The following is a 20,183-nucleotide window of genomic DNA, read 5'->3' as shown; positions in this document are numbered from 1 at the left end:
TGCTCGAGAACTTTCTTTTCCCACTGTCTGAGACTAATTCGAACGTCTTCATTTACCAGCACCATGGGGCACCGCCACACGGACACCTGGAAGTGCGGAAATTTTGAAATCAAAGGATTACTGAACTATGGATCGGTCGCACTGGACGCAAGGATTCAGCGTTAAATTACTGGCCTCCTGGGTCACCGGACCTGACTGTCTGTGATTATTTCTTGTGGGGGTTTATAAAAAACTCTGTTTATGTGCCTCCGTTACCAACAACAATTAACGAATTGAGACATCGCATAACTGCAGCTGTGAACGCTCTAACTCAAGACATGCTCGATACAGTTGTAAGTAGGCTGTTTAGGTTTTTATGTTGGTAACGCCACGTAGCGCTCTGTATGAAAATCACCGACTGTGCTGTGTGCAGTCTGAGACTCGTTGGTATTGTTCGAATATACACTTCTCTAGTGTTGGGCAGATGGATGTGAACAGCGCGTAGCGTTGTGCAGTTGGAGGTGAGCAGCCAGCAGTGGTGGATGTGGAGAGAGAGATGCCAGAGTTTTGAGACACCACTACTGGCCATTAAAATTTCTACACCAGGAAGATGACGTGCTACAGAAGCGAAATTTAACCGACAGGAAGAACATGCTGTGATATGCAAATGATTAGCTTTTCAGAGCATTCACACGAGGCTGGCGCCGGTGGCGACACCTACAACGTGCTGACATGAGGAAAGTTTCCAACCGATTTCTCATACACAAACAGAAGTTGACCGGCGTTGCCTGGTGAAACGTTGTTGTGATGCCTCGTGTGAGGAGGAGAAATGCGTACTATCACGTTACCGAATTTGATAAAGGTCGGATTGTAGCTTATCGCGATTACGGTTTATCGTATCGCGACATTGCCGCTCGCGTCGGACGAGATCCAATGACTGTTAGCAGAATATGGAATCGGTGGGTTCAAGAGGGTAATACGGAGCGCCGTGCAGGATCCCACGGTCTCGTATCAATAGCAGTCGAGATGACAGGCATCTTATCCGCATGGCTGTAACGGATCGTGCAGCCACGTCTCGATCCCAGAGTCAACAGATGGGGACGTTTGCAGGACAACAACTTTCTGCACGAACAGTTCGACGACGTTTGCGGCAGCATGGACTATCAGCTCGGAGACCATGGATGTGGTTACCCTTGGCGCTGCATCACAGACAGGAGCGCCTGCGATGGTGTGCTCAACGACGAACCTGGTGCACGAATGACAAAACGTCATTTCTTCGGATGAATCCAGGTTCTGTATACAGCATCATGATAGTCGCTTCCATGTTTGGCGACATCGCGGTGAACGCACATTGGAAGCGTGTATTCGTCATCGCCATACTGGCGTATCACCCGGCGTGATGGTATAGGGTGCCATTGGTTACAGGTCTCGGTTACCTCTAGTTCGCATTGACGGTACTTTGAACGGTGGGCGTTACATTTCAGATGTGTTACGACCGGTGGCTCTGCCCTTCATTCGATCCCTGCGAAACCCTACATTTCAGCAGGACAATGCACGACCGCATGTGGCAGGTCCTGTATGGGCCTTTCTGGATACAGAAAATGTTCGACTGCTGCCCTGGCCAGTACATTCTCCAGATCTCTCACCAGTTGGAAACGTCTGCTCAATGGTGGCAGAGTAACTGGCTCGTCACAATACGCCAGTCACCACTCTTGATGAACTGTGGTATCGTGTTGAAGCTGCATGGGCAGCTGTACCTATACACGCCATCCAAGCTCTATTTGACTCAATGCCCAGGAGTATCAAGGCTGTTATTATGGTCAGAGGTGGTTGTTCTGGGTACTGATTTCTCAGGATCTATGCATCCAAATTAGGTGAAAATGTAATCAGATGTCAGTTCTAGTATAACATATTTGTCCAATGAATACCCGTTTATCGTCTGCATTTCTTTTTGGTGTAGCAATTTTAATGGCCAGTAGTGTATAAGCGGACGATCTGGACGTGTGTCTGCCAGAAAAAGGAAATTTGTAAAGATGGATTTCATGCATTGGCAGATATATATATGACGACATTTGAACATTATTAAGGTAAATACAATGTTTGTTTTCTATCAAAATCATTCATTTGCTAACTATGCCTATCAGTATTTAGTGCCTTCAGTAGTTAGAATTTTTTGCAGGCATTGTTGAGAGTCAGAATGCGTCGCACTACAATATTGTGCGGCAGTTTAGTGATGATCAGAATAAGTAAAGATAAAACAGTTTGAGTACGTTGACTTTTGCTCAGCTGTTTGTAAATCAAATAACGTAAGAGGTTTACCAGCACAGTAATTCATAATTTTTGTAAGGGGCCGTTTCACAGTGTTGGAACAATGGAATACCTCATTGTCATACGCCGTGCATACATGAAAAGGTATGAAAACACAACATTCATTGTACATGTTTCCTAGTTTCAGAAATATAGACGTCCCAAATCGGAAGATTCTTTTTGATACATCCTGTATATTTGCAAATGTATTACATTGGACATAACCAGAGACATTCCTTTTAACATCTTTCATTCATTTTTCTTCCGCTTTCTGACCAAAGTAATTCCTTTTGCATTTAATTTTTCAACTCGGCGTCGGCAATGTATTACAAAATATGCTGTTAGGACACCGACTTGATAAGCTGGTCATCCTCTCAGGCAGAGAAACGGTCAGCCGACATTAGTGTGTGTGTGCGACTGGCGGTCAACGTCTCTAAGAAACCATTCCGAAGTATTCACCGTCAGTCACATTCGGTGATGTTACTAACAAATCTCTCCTCTATCCTATCATCTTTTTATATTCTTCTTAAAAACAACAGTCGGCCGGTGTGGCCGAGCGGTTCCAGGCACTTCAGTCCTGAACCGCCGCTGCTGCTACGGTTGCAGGTTCGAATCCTGCCTCGGGCATGGATGTGTGTGATGTCCTTAGGTTAGTTAGGTTTAAGTAGTTCTAAGTCTAGGGGACTGATGACCTCAGATGTTAAGTCCCATAGTGCTCAGAGCCATTTGAACCATTTTTTTTGGAAAACAACAAAATTATATTTATATTTCAACCTTAAATTATCGTTATTTTGAAAAGTATCATTCTTTGTAAGTGTTGTAGATAAAAGAAAAGAAAACTGCAAAAAAAAAGAAAAACGAAAATTGTAAGATGTAGTACCGGTTTTAAACATCAGGTAACAGGTCTATAATTTGGCAATAAATAAATAAATTAAATTACAGGTGAAGGTTTCAGTAATTTGATAGGAAGAATTGCCTACTTTCCTGCTGCCCGTGTGCGCGAAATAAATAATGCAGCAGCTGTCGTTAAGTAGTTTTCTGCCACTCAGTTCGACTTCCCCCACTGCTCCAACCAAGCAAATGGCTGCAGCGTGGGGGCAGTCTCCTCCCGTAGCACGCAAGCGTTTCCCGCAGGTAGAGCCCGCAGCGACACTGCGTTATCCGCCCCCTGGCAAAACGGGCCGGTATGTTTTTGCATTTTTAAGAGTGAGCAGCGCGGTCTTACGCATCATGTTGCGGGAAATTCTCGCATCTAGAAAAAACCTCTAGCCAGGTGAGGCATTGCGGCGCAAGACGGAGTGACGCCGATGCGGTTCTGGGGTGGTTCCTCGGCAGCAGCAGTAGCAGCAGCAGCAGCCGCCGCGGGGCATGACGAATGTGGCGCCCCGGGGGAGGGCAGGGCGCCCTGTATCAGCCGGCCGGCCGGCCTGTCACCGTAATGGCCGTCCGATGCGCCAGAATTAACAGCATTAGCCGCGCTGCCGGACGGCCGCGCGCCCCGCCCCCGACGCCCGATGCCGGCCGGCACCGGTGGCTGCGGACGACAGCCGCTGCCCTTCCCGGCGTCTGGGCCCGACGCGGCCCCCACGTTGGCAAGACGCCCTACACTGACGCGCCACCGATAGCAACACGCCGACGTCAGATCCCACCACTCACGAGATTGAAAAGATTGGTTCAAATGGTTCAAATGGCTCTGAGCACTATGGGACTCAACTGCTGAGGTCATTAGTCCCCTAGAACTTAGAACTAGTTAAACCTAACTAACCTAAGGACATCACAAACATCCATGCCCGAGGCAGGATTCGAACCTGCGACCGTAGCGGTCTTGCGGTTCCAGACTGCAGCGCCTTTAACCGCACGGCCACTTCGGCCGGCGAAAAGATTGGCCAAGTGCGAGTAGAACCAGTGAGCTGAGGGTTCTGGACAAACTTAATTATAAACAATCCTGTCGGAGGATCATCCGCAACTGAGCATTATGTTGTTGTTGTGGTCTTCAGTCCTGAGACTAGTTTGATGCAGCTCTCCGTGCTACTCTATCCTGTCCATGATTCTTCATCTCCCAGTACTTCTGCAACCTACATCCTTCTGAATCTGCTTAGTGTATTCATCTCTTGATCTCCCTCTACGATTTTTACCCTCCACGCTGCGCACCAAAGCTAAATTGGTGATCGCTTGATGCCTCAGAACATGTCCTACCAACCGGTCCCTTCTTCTCGTCAAGTTGTGCCACGAACTTCTCTTCTCCCCAATTCCTCCTCATTAGTTATGTGATCGGCCCATCTAATCTTCAGCATTCTTCTGTAGCACCACATTTCGAAAGCTTCTATTCTCTTCTTGTCCAAACTATTTATCGTACGTGTTTCACTTCCATACATGGCTACACTCCATACAAATACACTCCTGGAAATGGAAAAAAGAACACATTGACACCGGTGTGTCAGACCCACCATACTTGCTCCGGACACTGCGAGAGGGCTGTACAAGCAATGATCACACGCACGGCACAGCGGACACACCAGGAACCGCGGTGTTGGCCGTCGAATGGCGCTAGCTGCGCAGCATTTGTGCACCGCCGCCGTCAGTGTCAGCCAGTTTGCCGTGGCATACGGAGCTCCATCGCAGTCTTTAACACTGGTAGCATGCCGCGACAGCGTGGACGTGAACCGTATGTGCAGTTGACGGACTTTGAGCGAGGGCGTATAGTGGGCATGCGGGAGGCCGGGTGGACGTACCGCCGAATTGCTCAACACGTGGGGCGTGAGGTCTCCACAGTACATCGATGTTGTCGCCAGTGGTCGGCGGAAGGTGCACGTGCCCGTCGACCTGGGACCGGACCGCAGCGACGCACGGATGCACGCCAAGACCGTAGGATCCTACGCAGTGCCGTAGGGGACGGCACCGCCACTTCCCAGCAAATTAGGGACACTGTTGCTCCTGTGGTATCGGCGAGGACCATTCGCAACCGTCTCCATGAAGCTGGGCTACGGTCCCGCACACCGTTAGGCCGTCTTCCGCTCACGCCCCAACATCGTGCAGCCCGCCTCCAGTGGTGTCGCGACAGGCGTGAATGGAGGGACGAATGGAGACGTGTCGTCTTCAGCGATGAGAGTCGCTTGTGCCTTGGTGCCAATGATGGTCGTATGCGTGTTTGGCGCCGTGCAGGTGAGCGCCACAATCAGGACTGCATACGACCGAGGCACACAGGGCCAACACCCGGCATCATGGTGTGGGGAGCGATCTCCTACACTGGCCGTACACCACTGGTGATCGTCGAGGGGACACTGAATAGTGCACGGTACATCCAAACCGTCATCGAACCCATCGTTCTACCATTCCTAGACCGGCAAGGGAACTTGCTGTTCCAACAGGACAATGCACGTCCGCATGTATCCCGTGCCACCCAACGTGCTCTAGAAGGTGTAAGTCAACTACCCTGGCCAGCAAGATCTCCGGATCTGTCCCCCATTGAGCATGTTTGGGACTGGATGAAGCGTCGTCTCACGCGGTCTGCACGTCCAGCACGAACGCTGGTCCAACTGAGGCGCCAGGTGGAAATGGCATGGCAAGCCGTTCCACAGGACTACATCCAGCATCTCTACGATCGTCTCCATGGGAGAATAGCAGCCTGCATTGCTGCGAAAGGTGGATATACACTGTACTAGTGCCGACATTGTGCATGCTCTGTTGCCTGTGTCTATGTGCCTGTGGTTCTGTCAGTGTGATCATGTGATGTATCTGACCCCAGGAATGTGTCAATAAAGTTTCCCCTTCCTGGGACAATGAATTCACGGTGTTCTTATTTCAATTTCCAGGAGTGTACTTACAAAAACGACTTCCTGACACTTAAATCTATACTCGACGTTAACAAATTTCTCTTTCTCAGAAACGCTTTATTGCCATTGCCAGTCTACATTCTATATCCTCTCTACTTCGACCATCATCAGTTATTTTGCTCCCCAAATAGCAAAACTCCTTTACTACTTTACGTGTCTCATTTCCTAATCTACTTCCCACAGCATCACCCGATTTAATTCGACTACATTCCATTATCCTCGTTTTGCTTTTGTTGACGTTCATCTTATATCCTCCTTTCAAGACACTGTCCATACCGTTCAACTGCTCTGCCAAGTCCTTTGCTGTCTCTGACAGAATTACAATGTCATCGGCGAACCTCAAAGTTTTTATTTCTTCTCCATGGATTTTAATTCATACTCTGGACTTTTCGTTTGTTTCCTTTACTGTTTGATCAATATACAGATTGAATAACATCGGGGATAGGCTACAACCCTGTCTCACTCCCTTCCCAACCACTGCTTCCCTTTCATACCCCTCGACTCTTATAACTGCCATCTGGTTTCTGTACAAATTGTAAATAGCCTTTCGCTCCCTGTATTTTACCCCTGCCACCTTGAGAATTTGAAAGATAATATTCCAGTCAAGCATTATACCAGGTGTTGAAAATACTGCCACAGTTGTAAGGTTCTTTTATTTAGAACACGACCAGTTTCCGACCCCTATTCGCCCATCTTCGCGTGTCGTAACTTGGTGCTGTAACACCGAAAGCTGCGGTGAATGAGTACAAGACACGGTGTGCTCTGTATTCGCGGCTAGCGCACCCTGTCTTGTACTTGTCCACTTCTGATCTCAAGGACACAGTACAAGATGCGACACCTGAAGATGGACGCACAAGAACTCGAAAACGGTCGTGTTCTAAGTAAAAGAACCTTACAACTGTACCGGTATTTTCAAACTGTGGTAAACTTAATTATGTATATATACAGTTCATCCATCATAGGAACATAGAATCTCAACAACATGTGCCTATTATTGATATCGATACTGGGAAGATATTGGTGCCAGGAATTCCAACACGTATAGAAATACATGCAGTAATTCACAGTAATTCATCACACTATCTATCTATCTATCGGGTGAGCCTTGTCCCGCAGTTACACAGGGTCGGCCATCGTTAATCGGATTTGGCATGTGTTAATGGTTAAGGGGTGCCCGGATGCCCTTCCTGCCCCCCCCCCCCCCCCAGGATGGAATTAGTGCACTCTGTCTGCGTCGAGTGTAATCCGTGTAATCCATGGAATAGTATGAATGTGTTCAGATCTCTGCGAGCTGTGTTGCTGAGGCGAAACATGGGGACCAGCCCGGTATTCACCTAGCGGGATGTGGAAAACCGCCTAAAAACCACATCCAGGCTGACCAGCGTATCGGCCCTCGTCGTTAATCCGCCGGGCGGATTCGATCCGGGGCCTGCGCGCTTACCCGAGTCAAGGAAGCAGCTCGTTAGCGCTCTCGGCTACCCTGGCGGGTCAGCAATTCATCGCACAAGACGGATGAAGAGAAAGAAGCCACCAGGGGACCTCTGTTTATATATTGCAAGATTACACTGGTCTTCCGGTTTGATCTGAAAGAGTACAGGCGCCTGCAAGTTTGAACCCTGACAGCAGTAGCTTTAACTTGTAAGCCTCCCCTCTTGTCTCCCTGGTCATGCGTCTGCTAAATTAAATCTGCCCTTTGACGATGCTCACTATTGCTAGCCTGCATTGCAGATTATCACTTGCATCAGAATCTTAAATAAAAATTTAATGCTAAGAAAAATTAATCAAGTTGTACCCCTGTCTTTATTGTACTCAATTAATGATGGGTGATTCATACACCAACGTGGATTTAATCTTCTATAAAAATGGCAAGAGTTTATTAATCATGTTACAGGACAATCGCTACAAGATCATTGAGATGACAAATAAATCATGAACTGTTGGCAACACAAATGGAAGCAACAAATAATTAGCACCCCACTGCCTGGTGTACGATTGGCAAATACTAAAGTTTATCTGTATAATCTATTTACCCTGGCTCAAAAGATGGATAACACAATCTGAAACAGACTTTGATGTATCTGTTCTACACAAAAGTTACACTACGTTGCTGCAGCTGAGAACAAGTGGCGGGCCTGTGATCCTGTTTGCCCTATCAAGACGGAGCAGCAACACAGTATCCCTTTTTCGATTCATAGCACTGTCTCAGGTGACGGTCGTTGCACAAGCGTCTTCAGAGTAGCGATCTGCGACGCCTGTAATTCGTTATCGCTGGGATGAAATATGCAAAGTTGCGGGCAGACGATCTGTCAGAGGGACAGCAATTACTCTTCAACGCAGCCCTGAAATCTTGGCAGATTCCAGCTGACACTCCCATTCACCAGTCATACCACAGACCAATTTGACTCACTTCTATGGCAGGGAGTACAAGGAGATCAAATGACAGACCTGATGCGAATAAAATTGTCCTCGGCATAGAGACTTGTCAGTGATGATTGAGTTCCACACTGTTGGTACAGTTAAGACTTCATAGCAACCTCCCCAGTCAAGACCGGCGCAAGTGCAAAGTCACTCTCAGGGCAAGTGTCCCTAGTGCAACCCATGCAATAAGAGTCAAGACCAAAGTTTACTCTCCAGGCCAGACTCTATAGCGTCCAGTCCAAGGTGGACATGGGAACTCACGAATTTTTATCGACGGCACCTCGATACACAATGGGCGTTCACGACCTGCTTTATCTCCTGTGTTCCTATCCCTGCCACGTAAATCCAAGTAAGTTATTTTCCGCCTCTTTGACCTAAAGCATTGTCTGCTCATCATTGCGAAAAATTCTTGAGATGAGCATTCTTTCCCCGGTAAGTTCTGTGCAGTTGCATGTCGCTTCCAAGCCCCGAATGTGCACTGCAAGATTTGCCATTAAATAACCAAATTTTAGAAAATACTATTCAAACGAAAGCTACCATAAGGATCCCGCATCCATGCTAGACTCCTACTCATGTTGATAGCTTCCTTTCATCTCAGGGAAAATGAAGTCTGGGATGTAATAGCCTTGAATATGAAATTAAGTGAGAGGGTGACTTGTCCTCTCTCAATATGTCGAGAGAGAATATTTAATAAAACATTTTTATTTATCTATTAAAACGTGACTGATATTCGCATGCAGCAATGTCACCTATTATGCTATTGATTGATGATGAATGCAATTTATGTAAAATGGCAAAAAGACATTTTTATGTGATATAATTATAATTTAACAAGTTTCATATTTTTTACTGTATTTACGTTGCGAAACCTTGTTTCTTGTTGAAGCTAATGGTTTAGCGACAACAGGAAGTACGCTATACGTTCCGATGAGTGAGTGGCAGTATCTTTTAACTGCACTGACATAGAAGCTTAAAATTGTTCTATCGTCATGAGACCATAGACTTTAATGTCTGACATAAATTTGTACTTGGTACGTCTATCCATTTCTCAACAGTCAGACACACACACACACACACACACACACAGACAGACACACACAGACACATACACACACACGAACAGCAAACAGGCTCTATAAGGATTTTTACAGACTTATGCATGGTACCCCCCCCCCCCCCCCCAAACAAAAAAAAAAAAAAAAACAGCGCGTTAACAAGAGGAGACAGACTTGTTACGCTGTTAGTTTCGGATGATAATCTCACCTTCACCAGCAAACTACTTAGCTTTGCAGGCTGAAGCTCTTAGGAGTAGTTGCTTTGTGCTATTAAGGTTTTTACTTGTGCTTGTGCTAACCTGCCATGAGCTACTTATTTGCTTGTGTCGTACTGCACTTGTGTCACATGTACAAAATGGTGAGACCTGGGAAGAAAACTTATATCATTTGCTCAAAGACCTTGTCTTACGCATCTGCCCTGAAATACTTACTTTTCTGTGTGGTATTCGATTTACATTACCAGCACAAAATAGTGAACCACGAAAATAAATCTTACAGACAAATGGAGACACCTGGAGAGCAGTAAATGGGTAATAGGCACGCTAGTAAACACCAAGACGTTAAAGGTGCTTCGTGGCCCCAAGTGTCCACAACAAAATTTAAAAGAAACTCATTGAATTAACTGTGTTGGGGCATTAAAAGAAGCTAGCACAATTTTACAAAAATAAGACAAGAACCAGGTGAAAAGCAGATTCATTTTCTGTGTTACGGAATTTGTCAGGTCGTTTCCAATTATTAAAACATATCCGTTAGCAACAAAGTGAATACTGCAAGACAGAAGTAGAAAAGTGTTTGTACCACATGTATAAACGTGAAAATCGGAGTAACAACAAGCATAGTAGAGAAGCAGCTGTAGCATACACTTTGCTGTCGATATAGCAACGATGTGCTGACTGAACATTCAAATATATAAAACTTCCTAGAAGATTGAAACTGTGTGCCGGACCAAGACTCGAACTCCGCGTGAGTCGTGCTTGGGTAGCTCAGACTGCCGGCGCGGTAGCTCAGCATGTTCGATCAGAGAACTGGTTGGCCTCTGTAATAAAAAAAGAAAACTGAGTGGAACGATCAACAAATGAACTTTAACGGATGTCATGTGACGTCCGCAACGACCAAAAAAAGAAAGAAGAAGGACGACAGAGCCCTTGCCCGCGAAAGGCAAAGGTCCCGAGTTCGAGTCTCGGTCCGGCACACAGTTTTAATCTGCCAGAAAGTTTAATATTAGCGCATACTCCGCTCCAGAGTGAAAATTTCATTCCGGATTAAAACATATATTACTATAATTGAAGAGGCGTGAAAACCCGAAACGCTTATTAGCTTAAATAAAAACACATGAAAGGGGGGTGGCTGCTGTATTTCTTAAAATATTATAAAATCAGAAGATGGTCGTCGCTGACCGCAACTGTTAGTCTACGGACCAGATCGTTCTGTGATCATAGACGGAAACGAAAGAAATTTATTCCTTACTTTCTGGATTGCTGTTTCATTCGCGGCTGTGTCGCAGCTATTTCAGTTACTAAGTTTTTACGTGTAAAATTCAACAACTTACCCTAAGTTTTTCTATGGCAGAAATTATCAGAAAATACTGATGTTGATTTGTAGTAATATTTTGCACCATATTCTGTGTTTTAACGTTGCGAAATGCCTTGAAGACAACGATGTACCGAGCGAGGTGGCGCAGTGGTTAGACACTGGACTCGCATTCGGGAGGACGACGGTTCAATCCCGCGTCCGGCCATCCTGATTTAGGTTTTCCGTGATTTCCCTAAATCACTCCAGGCAAATGCCGGGATGGTTCCTCTGAAAGGGCACGGCCGACTTCCTTCCCCATCCTTCCCTAATCCGATGAGACCGATGACCACGCTGTCTGGTCTCCTTCCCCAAACCAACCAACCAACCAACAACGATGTAATCATACATCACCAGTAAGCACTCAGAATACATCGTCGTTATGAAATACAAAGTGCCCTTTATTCACACGAAGTAGCGAGTGCCATCGACAGAGGATCTCTTGTTGATTCCGTATTTTTTTATTTCCATGAGGATTCACTGTTCCATGCAATCAGATTTTAAACAAATTACGTACTTCCGGCGTATCGTCACCCAGTTGTGAGACTAGATTCGTGATTTCCTGTCAGAATCGTCACAGTTCGTAGTGATCTGGTGAAAGAAAAGTTATATCTCTGTTTCCCTGTTCACCCCAACTACAAAAAAAAAAAAAAAAAATACGTAGAAGACATGGCTGCATGTCTATGTACTTTGTACACAACTTCAGCTGACATGTAAATGTTGAGATTTTTAGTTCACTCTGACATATACAACGACCACCATTGTGGAATGTGCGTGCCGCTAAAACTCACAAACGTGTCCCAGTACGATCAAGAGGGTTATGCGCTGTGGCAGCCCTCCATCCCCTATCCATGAAGAAGGTTCCCGTTTTTACCTAAGGCGCGTATGTGGTCTGGGAAGTTCCGCTCTCTAGAACATTCCAGAACATTCGAGAGTATTCGAGAACATTCAAGAACTTTTGAGAGTATTATAGAGCATTCCACCACATTACAGAATGTTCCTGAATGTTCCACAATGATCCGGGAATGTTCGAGAATAATCTGGAACATTCGGGAAGATTCCATAACGTTCTGTAGCATCATGGAACCCGCATATCGGTTTGGAACATTCTAGAACACCCTCTAATGTTGGGAAATGCACCGTGCGAAGAATTTGTTATGTTTTGGAAGACTTTTACGAGTAATCGAAGGCACATAATCTACTGACCATGTGACCGGCCTCATTAAACCCAACAGTGATTTTTACGTCATAGCCACTGCTGAAAACGTACTCGTCGACCATATTTATCCAAACATTGTTCGCAAGTATATCAATCCGGTTTGGATATTTGGAAGGTCAATTTTCGCAACTAAAAATGATACTGTCGACGATATCAACTTTAATATTTAAAAGAAAATTCCTTGTAAAGAAAGAATATACGAGGGCGGTTCAGAAAGTAACCTCCGATTGGTCACAGTGCGGGTTGTGGGGGGAGTAGCGACGCCATCTGTGCGTTCACGCACTCAACAGGTCAGTCGGCATCAAGCCGTGGTCGAGTGAACGTCGTACCTGCGCTAGTTTATTTTTTGTGGCAGTTTGAAATGTGTGCTGCAATAGAAAACCCCACCAAATGTGAAGTGCGTGCTGTCATAAGGTTTTTTACAGCCAAAGGATATTCTGCAGCAGCTATTCATCGTGAGCTTTGTGCCGTGTACGGACCAAGAGTTATGAGTGAAGGAGTTGTCCGTGAATGGGTACGTTTATTTAAAAGTGGACGAGAAAACGTTCATGATGAAGAGAGGAGTGGTAGACCATCATTGGTGACTGACGAACTCGTTCAGACAGTTGATGCAAAAGTTCGTGAAAATCGACGTTTCTCAATCTCGGAGTTGTCTACTGGTTTTCCACAGATTTCTAAGACTCTCTTGTACGAGATAGTGACGGTCACAGGCTGGCTCCAGGCACAAGCGGGTGATTTTTATGCAGAAGGAATTTCAAAGCTTGTGAAGAGATACGATAAGTGCCTCAATCGCTATGGAGACTATGTAGAAAAATAGTGCAAAGATGTAGTTGTAAGATGTATATATTAAAATATTTTTATTTAACTTTGTGTATTTTTTTAAATCAACCGGAGGTTACTTTCTGAACGGCCCTCGTACAAATCTATCAAGACGATGATAAACGTTGAAGAAAGTGTGAACTTCCCGACAGAATTTCTAAATGCTTTGCAAGTACCAGCAATACCATTACACTGCCTTCGACTTAAAATTCGATCTCTGCTCATACTACTCAGAAATCTCAACTCACCAAAACTATGTAATGGAACATGGATGATCGTCAAACAGCTATAGAGTAGCATTACCGAAGCCGAAATTATAACTGGAAAGCATAAAGGAGACACACAATTTATGCCCAGAATAGCACTGATCTGTACTGAACTGTTGTTCCAATTTAAAAGACTGCAATTTCCAATCAAATTACCCTACAGTTTTACAATTAACGAAGCGCAAGACAAACTTTAAAATATTGTGACATCATCCTCAAAGTCTCCTGCTTCTCTCAGGTCAGATACACGTAGCTTTCTCTCGAGGAGAAAAGTCGGAAAATTTGTACATATATAACCTGGATAACAAAATGACAAATGTTGTTTATAAAGAAGTATTGTAAATAGTTATAATACGCTGTTATTAAAAAAATTACGTCTTTTACTTTAACAAATATTGTAAATACTTGAAATATGTTTTCAATAATTTTTACCTCTCATACTAAAGTATTAGAGGTAAAAACATTATTGTCTCTTTATTACAGCTACCTCACAATTTCATATCAACTCTCTGAGCGACGTCAGGAGCCCCAGGTAGTGTTTTATAATGGGCACGAACAAATCAGTTGTTGAGCGAGGGCTGTGAATGTCACGGGAACGCCACGTACTCGTCTGAGATAGCGTTATCAGCACCTGGAAGAGGGTGAAAAACACTTTATTGTATGAAAATTCCTGGCAGATTAAAACTGTGTGCCGGACCGAGACTCGAACTCGGGACCTTTGCCTTTCGCGGGCAAGTGCTCTACCAACTGAGCTACCCAAGCACGACTCACGTCCCGTCCTCACAGCTTTACTTCTGCCAGTACCTCGCCTCCTACCTTCCAAACTTTACATAAGCTCGAGTCTCTGTCCAGCACACAGTTTTAATCTGCCAGGAAGATTCATATCAGCGCACACTCCGCTGCAGAGTGAAAATCTCATTCTGGAAGCACTTTATTGTATGTCTCCATCTGACCCGTTGGACGAATCGTGCAGTATCCAGACTTGTGAGGCATTTGGATGTGACAGTGACTTTATATTGGACTACATGGAAACATGAAGGTAGGAATAATCGCCGTCAGAATTCCAGTCGGTCACGTCTGACCACCAAAAGGGAGGATTGCCATATTGTGCTCCAAACACATTGCAACCCCCTGAGGGACCGATGACCGTCGCAGTCTGGTCCCTTTAATCCCCCAAACCAGCCAACCAGCAACCCCTTTACCTCTGCGCCTGTCATCCGAGAACGAGTAATGGACTCCCTGCAACACTCTGTCATTTTGCACGGTTGGTCGGAGACTAGCAGGAGGCTCACTAGTGACTAACCGTTCCAGATGGGCTGCAGTTATCACGACAACAGAAAAGCGTGGTCTGCTGAAGAATGGCGTCGCAAAGTGTTCAGTGATAAATCGTGCTTCAGCACTATCCCGGATGACCAGCGTCGGCGAGTGTTGTGGCGACCTCGGCAGAAGTCCAGTTCTTTCAATATTTTGGAGAGACACAGCAATTTTACTCTTGGCGTCATGATTAGCGGACCATCGGGTACGTTTGCCGCTCACAGCTGATAGTGATTATGGTTCAAATGGCTCTGAGCACTATGGGACTTAACATCTGAGGTCATCAGTCCCCTAGAACTTAGAACTACTTAAACCTAACCAACCGAAGGACATCACACACATCCATGCCCGAGGCACGATTCGAACATGCGACCGTAGCGGTCACGTGATTCCAGACTGAAGCCCCCAGAATCGCTCAGCCATACCGGCCCTCTAGTGATTATGTGTCAGTATCGTAGTGCCATTTCCCAACAGTACAGTGCTCAAATACATACTGCACGAGTCTGTATGAAGTGTCTGCTTGATGTTCTACATCTACATATATACTCCGCTAGCCACCAAGCGGTGTGTGGCGGAGGGCACAATTCGTACCAAAGTCATATTTTCCGCGCTCTGTTCCACTCGCGGATCGCGCAAGGGAAAAACGACTGTCTGAACGCCTCAGTACGAGCTCTAACTTCCCTTATCTTTGAATGGTGATCATTGCACGATTTGAAAGTTTGTGATAACAATATATGCTCTACATCCTCCGCGAAGATTGGATTTCGGAATTTAGTGAGCAGCCCCTTCCGTTTAGCGCGTCGTCTATCTCCAAGTGTGTCCCACATCAAACTTTCTATCAGATTTGTAGCGCTCTAGCGATGGCTGAATGTACCAGTCACGAAACTTACCGCTCTTCTTTGGACCTTCTCAATCTCTTGAATCCGACCCAACTGCTAAGCGTCCCATACAGACGAACAGTACTCTAAGACTGGACGAACTAAAGTATTGTACGCAATTTTCTTTGTTGAAGGACTGCATCGCTTCAGGATTCTACCACTAAACCGCAATCTAGAGATCGCCTTGCCCGTTACTTGTGTAATCTGATCATTCCATTTGAGCATTTCGAATAGTCAGACCCAGATACTCGACGGATATTACCGCTTCCAAAAACTGGGCATTTATTTTATATTCGTACATTAATGGTGATTTTTGCCTTGTTATACGCAATGGGTTACACTTACTAAGGTTGAGAGATAACTGCCAGTCTTTACACCACATATTTATTTTCTGCAAATCCTCATTGATTTGTTCACAACTTTCGTGTGATACCACTTTCCTGTAGACTACAGCATTATCAGCAAAAACAGTCTAATGCCGCTGTCAGTACCATCAACCAGATCGTTTATTTAAATCGTAAAAAACCTGCCCTGGGTCACACTTGAAGTTACGCTTGTTTCTATTGAAGTAACCACATTCAGGACGACATATTGCTCTCTGTCCGTTAGAAAACTTTCTAGTCAGCCGCATATGTCATCGGATAGGCCGTAAGCGCGCACTTTTTGGAGCAAGCGACAGTGCTGAACTGAGTCGAAAGCCGAGAAATATGGCGTCAACCTCGGAGCCGATATCTAGAGCCAGTTGTATATCACGCACAAAGAGGGTCAGTTGTGTCTCGCATGACCGTTGTTTCCTAAAACGGTGCTGGTTTCTGCAGATGAGCTTCTCAGAGTCTAGAAAGGTCATTATGTCTGACCACAAAATATGTTCCACGATTCTACAACAAATCGATGTCTGTGACATTGGCCCGTAATTATGTGCATCCGATTTTCTACCCTTCTTATAGATTGCTACGACCTGAGCCTTCCAGTCCCGTGGAACTTTCCGCTGTTCCCATGATGTTTGACAGATGATGGATAAGAATGGTGCTATATTTGTAGCATAGTCAACATATAATCTTACGGGGATACCGTCTGGGCCAGATGCCTTCCTGGCGTCTAAGGATCTTAACTGTTTTACAATCCCAGATACACTAAACACAATGTCAGCCATCCTTACGTTTCTTCCATAATTGAAAGGGGGAATGGTGCTACAGTCCTCTACTGTAAACGAGTTTTTGAAAGCTAGGTTTAGAATTTCCGCCTTGTGTTTCTCATCATGCGTTACATCACCTGTACTGTCACCAAGAGAAGATGTTGAATTATTTGTTACGTTCATACACTAGTGGAAATTGAAATAAGAACACCGTGAATTCATTGTCCCAGGAAGGGGAAACTTTATTGACACATTCCTGGGGTCAGATGCATCACATGATCACACTGACAGAACCACAGGCACATAGACACAGGCAACAGAGCATGCACAATGTCGGCACTAGTACAGTGTATATCCACCTTTCGCAGCAATGCAGGCTGCTATTCTCCCATGGAGACGATCGTAGAGATGCTGGATGTAGTCCTGTGGAACGGCTTGCCATGCAATTTCCACCTGGCGCCTCAGTTGGACCAGCGTTCGTGCTGGACGTGCAGACCGCGTGAGACGACGCTTCATCCAGTCCCAAACATGCTCAATGGGGGACAGATCCGGAGATCTTGCTGGCCAGGGTAGTTGACTTACACCTTCTAGAGCACGTTGGGTGGCACAGGATACATGCGGACGTGCATTGTCCTGTTGGAACAGCAAGTTCCCTTGCCGGTCTAGGAATGGTAGAACGATGGGTTCGATGACGGTTTGGATGTACCGTGCACTATTCAGTGTCCCCTCGACGATCACCAGTGGTGTACGGCCAGTGTAGGAGATCGCTCCCCACACCATGATGCCGGGTGTTGGCCCTGTATGCCTCGGTCGTATGCAGTCCTGATTGTGGCGCTCACCTGCACGGCGCCAAACACGCATACGACCATCATTGGCACCAAGGCAGAAGCGACTCTCATCGCTGAAGACGACACGTCTCCATTCGTCCCTCCATTCACGCCTGTCGCGCCACCACTGGAGGCGGGCTGCACGATGTTGGGGCGTGAGCGGAAGACGGCCTAACGGTGTGCGGGACCGTAGCCCAGCTTCATGGAGACGGTTGCGAATGGTCCTCGCCGATACCCCAGGAGCAATAGTGTCCCTAATTTGCTGGGAAGTGGCGGTGCCGTCCCCTACGGCACTGCGTAGGATCCTACGGTCTTGGCGTGCATCCGTGCGTCGCTGCGGTCCGGTCCCAGGTCGACGGGCACGTGCACCTTCCGCCGACCACTGGCGACAACATCGATGTACTGTGGAGACCTCACGCCCCACGTGTTGAGCAATTCGGCGGTACGTCCACCCGGCCTCCCGCATGCCCACTATACGCCCTCGCTCAAAGTCCGTTAACTGCACGTACGGTTCACGTCCACGCTGTCGCGGCATGCTACCAGTGTTAAAGACTGCGATGGAGCTCCGTATGCCACGGCAAACTGGCTGACACTGACGGCGGCGGTGCACAAATGCTGCGCAGCTAGCGCCATTCGACGGCCAACACCGCGGTTCCTGGTGTGTCCGCTGTGCCGTGCGTGTGATCATTGCTTGTACAGCCCTCTCGCAGTGTCCGGAGCAAGTATGGTGGGTCTGACACACCGGTGTCAATGTGTTCTTTTTTCCATTTCCAGGAGTGTAGATTGGTACTCCGGTGGCCTGCAGGATACCTAGATCTTTATAAATAAATCGAAGGTGGGAGAAAGGAAAGGAAAGTGAATATTGATGCAACTGCATCGGGACATTACGCGGAATCAGCGGGGACGAGTGAAAATGTGTACCTGAGCAGGATTCGAACCTGGGATCTCCCGCCGGTCGGAGTGGCCGAGCGGTTAAAGGCGCTACAGTCTGGAGCCGCACGACCACTACGGTCGCAGGTTCGAATCCTGCCTCCGGCATGGATGTGTGTGATGTCCTTAGGTTAGTTAGGTTTAAGTAGTTCTAAGTTCTAGGGGACTTATGACCACAGCTGTTGAGTCCCATAGTGCTCAGAGCCATTTGAACCATTTTTTTGGGATCTCCCGCTTACGAGGCAGTTGCATTAACCACTGTGCCGCACAGAAGAGTGTTTACCACAAGTGCGCGGAATGTCTCGGCACGCCTTTCGGCCGACCCACACTCCTATCTAGCGCCACCTATACGCATTCCCTGTCCGTGTTCTACACGCGCGCTACTCAGAGATTCCCGCAGGAGGTCGGACGTATTTGTGCATACACCCTGAAGAATGTGGATTCGTTACCCGAGATGCATCAGTTATATGAATGAGTAGTGTGTTTTTTCGGAAATGTCCGAAAGGACAGACATCACGCATTCATACCTAGATCTGTCCCCAACAGATCACCTTCACCACTATTTCCGACGTCAGCACAATTTGGCAGTATCCATCAATGTTAGGGACCAGTTACAACAAGAAGTGCACGATAGGGGCGTGAATTGTCGTCCATGAAGACGAATGCCTCGCCAATATGCTACCGAAATGGTTGCACTATCGGTCAGAGGATGGCATTGACGTATCGTACAGCCGTTACGGCGCCTTCCATGACCACCAGCGGCGTACGTTGGCCCCACATAATGGCACCCCAAAACACCAGGGAACCTCCACCTTACTGCACTCGCTGGACAGTGTATCTAAGGCGTTCAGCCTGACCAGGTTGCCTCCAGGCACGTCTTCGATGATTCTATGGTTGAAGGCATATGAGACACTAATTGGTGAAGAGAACGTGATGCCAGTCCTGAGCGGACCTTCTGCCATTTTGGTGGGCCCATCTGTAATCACTGGACTCGCATTCGGGAGGCCGACGGTTCAATCCCGTCTCCGGCCATCCTGATTTGGGTTTTCCGTGATTTCCCTAAAATCGTTTCAGGCAAATGCCGGGATGGTTCCTTTGAAAGGGCACGGCCGATTTCCTTCCCAATCCTTCCCTAATCCGAGCTTGCGCTCCGTCTCTAATGAACTCGTTGTCGACGGGACGTTAAACACTAACCACCACCACCAACACCACCATCTGTAACGCGCTGCATGGTGTCGTGGTTGCAAAGATGCACCTCGCCATGGACGTCGGGAGTGAAGTTGCGCATCAGCCAACCTATTCAGCACAGTTTGAGTCCTAACACGACGTCGTGTGGCTGCACGAAAAGCATTATTCAATATGGTGGCGTTGCTGTCAGGGTTTCTCTGAGCCATAATCCGTAGGTAGTGGTCAACAACTGCAGTAGAAGCCCTTGGGCGGCCTGAGAGACGCAAGTCATCGACAGTTCCTGTCTCTCTGTACCTCCTCCATGTCCGAAAAACATCGCTTTGGTTCACACCGAGAAGCCTGGACACTTCCCTTGTTGAGAGCCCTTCCTGACACAAAGTAAGATTGCGGACGCGATCGAACCGCGGTATTGACAGCCTAGGCATGTTTGAACTACAGAAAACACG

Source organism: Schistocerca nitens, chromosome 5, assembly GCF_023898315.1.
Source record: "Schistocerca nitens isolate TAMUIC-IGC-003100 chromosome 5, iqSchNite1.1, whole genome shotgun sequence".
In the NCBI taxonomy this organism is placed as follows: Eukaryota; Metazoa; Arthropoda; class Insecta; order Orthoptera; family Acrididae; genus Schistocerca; species Schistocerca nitens.
Note: the sequence above shows the minus strand (reverse complement) of the source record.